This window comes from Haemaphysalis longicornis, unplaced genomic scaffold (genome assembly GCF_048455015.1).
Source record: "Haemaphysalis longicornis isolate Haplotype H1 unplaced genomic scaffold, Haemaphysalis longicornis Haplotype H1 scaffold_2, whole genome shotgun sequence".
Classification (NCBI taxonomy): Eukaryota; Metazoa; Arthropoda; class Arachnida; order Ixodida; family Ixodidae; genus Haemaphysalis; species Haemaphysalis longicornis.
The window spans coordinates 165,882,423-165,885,926 of NW_027526295.1; positions in this window are offsets into that span (position 1 = coordinate 165,882,423).

The following is a 3,504-nucleotide window of genomic DNA, read 5'->3' on the forward strand; positions in this document are numbered from 1 at the left end:
TTGACGCTCTCTAAATTGGAGCATTTCATTCCGTCGTTCAACCGAAGTAGCCCAACAGCACTGCAAATCTACTGGATTGATTATTGCGTCTTCCCTTTAGGCTTCGATTGTAGTGATCTACTTGAATAACAGTGCCTCTGGCAATAAAAGCTCGTCTTACACACCGTCTTGATATCCTACCGTACGTAAACAAAAGTAAAAATAAATTAAGGGTGGGGAGAGGGGCGTTCGCGTTCTTGTTTTCCCTAAAATAGCCGAAGTGTCTTTATGTTAAGGTTTATTAACCAAGGTTCCAGTGTAGTAGATACATGGTGTGGTGTTTAATTATATGGTTACTGTATGAGTCCCCAACTCCCCCCCCCCCCCTCGTTGCTTCAGTGTGTGTGAAGTTTGTGTACTCTACAGAGCCTCGCACATGACTAAAAATTCCCGGCCATCTCCACTAACGTTAAACCTGGGGATGGGTGAAGTATACAATGTATAAGTGTATTCTTGGCGCCTTGGATTTTTTGGCAACGGAGACGAAACCCTTTGGGGGTAGACGTATACAGCTTTGCTGTAAATGTTTCCCGTCTTTGAAGCACGAAGCGCACTAGCGCGAGGCGCAAACAACTGTCCCGGTGTTATTTTAGTACGCATCATGAAGCGCTCCAGCGCGAGGCGTTTACGAGTGTCCCGGTGTTTTTTAGCAGGAGGTACGCTCTAGCGCGAGGCGTAAACAAGTGTCCCGGTGTTTTAGTACCGTGACTACATGAGACGATGATTACGACAACGACAGGAAGCGCCAACAGCCCCAGCCCAAAGGGGCTTCGCCCCTAAAAAAATGGGAGTACCGTGATATTTGGGCTACACTTTGCAATAACGGAAAGGAACTACTCATTAAATTTTATACTATAAGCGAAGCTTTTCTTTCTTTTGGGCTTGTGTTGTTTTTTATCACATAGCAACATACGCCAACTGGAGAGCCATCATCGTTCCGCGCGGAACTTATATCGGTTAAAGAGGCTCATCTCTGAAACCTCTTTACAGCCTGGAGCACGCATCGTCATTCTCACCGATGCCCTTCAAGCAGTTCGCTTACTTGGTCTATAGTAAACTCTCACCGATGCCCTTCAAGCAGTTCGCTTACTTGGTCTATAGTAAACTCTCACCGATGCCCTTCAAGAAGTTCGCTTACTTGGTCTATAGTAAACTCTCACCGATGCCCTTCAAGCAGTTCGCTTACTTGGTCTATAGTAAACTCTCACCGATGCCCTTCAAGAAGTTCGCTTACTTGGTCTATAGTAAACTCTCACCGATGCCCTTCAAGAAGTTCGCTTACTTGGTCTATAGTAAACTCTCACCGATGCCCTTCAAGAAGTTCGCTTACTTGGTCTATAGTAAACTCTCACCGATGCCCTTCAAGAAGTTCGCTTACTTGGTCTATAGTAAACTCTCACCGATGCCCTTCAAGAAGTTCGCTTACTTGGTCTATAGTAAACTCTCACCGATGCCCTTCAAGAAGTTCGCTTACTTGGTCTATAGTAAACTCTCACCGATGCCCTTCAAGCAGTTCGCTTACTTGGTCTATAGTAAACTCGCAGTCTCGTGTGCCTGCCCAGAGTGTCTACCAACTTCCTGAACAAATTGATCACGAAATCCTAGTTGAGTGGATTCCACGCGACCTATCTGAACTCTGCAAGGCAGACGTTGCAGCTTGGCTAGCAGCCTCCGTTTCCCCACATACTTCCCCGCTAAGCTGGACGACCGGCGGTGCCTCTACAGCACGGTGGAACACGTGCTGTAATTCCACCGTGTGATGTCACCCTCCACCGGGTCTCAGCCGTGCTGATGAGGTTGCGTTAAGGAGAATTCGGGTGGAGGTGGCCTTAACTCCTGCCGTGACCCGCTAGCGGCCTCGCTTTCTAGGTTCTTTTACAAACACCGGGTGTCGAGTCTGCTACCGCAGTTACTTGGGTTCTGCCCTACCTTGCGGCAGTCGAGCATGTGACATCTCGCGGCGACGGGCCTTTGCATCGCCGACGCGTCCGCATACATTGCGTTCACGCAGAGACCCCGTCATCGTTCCCTTCCGGACTTCATTCATAAAGCAAACCTTTTCATCTTCATCTGATCACCATGCCTCATCATCGTCTGATAAGACCATTTCAACCGTGCACTTCGGCGATATAAGCGCTCAAGAAAAAGGTCACATGGTTTCACGCTTCTAATGGCAGCTCTGAGAGTGGTGCGTTGGATTTGAGAAGCAAAATGAGATGCTCTGACCCTCTTTTAGATGCGACGGCATCTCATTCACTCGCCTTGTCCCTCCATACGGCGTTGTCGTTGTCCGTCCACACCCCTCTCCCATTCTCCTCGCCGCGCGAGCTGCGCTCTCCGCCGCTCACCCCCTCTCCTCTCCGATAGCGAACACTCTCTCGCGAGGGGCATTGGCTTGGCTTGGATTGGATTGGATTAAAGTGGATTGTGTTGGATTGTGTTGCGTCATAGCCGCGCCACGTGCGTCATAGCCGCGGCAGGGGGTTAACGGCACGTTTCACGCGATGGGAGAATCAACCTAACGGAAACAACAACGGAACCACCTATGCGTCGCATCTACACAGGGGTTCCCGGGAGGGGAGGTGGGAGTAATTTTTCGTTTTCGTCTAGTCTCGTGCGGCTACTGGCGATAAAGCGTCGGAGCCAAGCAACGTAAATTTCGACAATGCTACATAATTATTGATTGATGACTGGGAGCACGTAGCTCGCGAGGCTTAGGCAAATGCCGTTTCTTCGTAGCCAGTTATTTTAGGCCGTCGAGGATTGCATTTCGCAGACGCAAAGATAGCCTTGTGAGGCGGCGTACCCACGAACGGGAGTCGTCACGGCACTTCGTTTTGTGCGGTTCGGCCTTAAAGTGTAGGTGCTGGGCTACTGCGACAGAATTTACAAGTAATGAGTGTGTATAGAAGTTATTTGGTCTTGTCGAATCAAGCACGTTTTAACGAGGCGTACAACTCTCCTCAAATGAACTCGAAGAGCCCCCTGCGCTAAGTGGCGCACTAATAGTGTGGTGAACTTGAGGAAGATTTGACACCGTTTAAGCGGTGTAGTCATTACACCGCCAATGCGAGACACCGACGTGAAAAGTAGGGAAGCGGGCAAGGGAAGCAAAGCACCAGCTTAGTTTATTGTTTCCACACAAAGGTAAGCGAAACAAAGCACTCGATTTACGTGCCATGATTGATTACAAGCGGATTTGGAAAGAAGCACTCCTCTTTCGGATGTGAACCGGCACTGAGACGGAAGTATGTATGACAAGGGTATCGTCTTCTGTCAGGCACAACGCAAGGCGTACACGGCGTCCTGTCATCGATAATGTTGTGACAAAACAGGAGGTCAATGTGAGAGCCTCTGTAATTGCGCGGACAGAAAATGGTTTTGAGAGTGTGCGGAGTCCGCATATGCCCTACTTTCATGTCCCCGCTAACCTGCATTGCGACAATTGAGGGAGAAGCTGTTCGC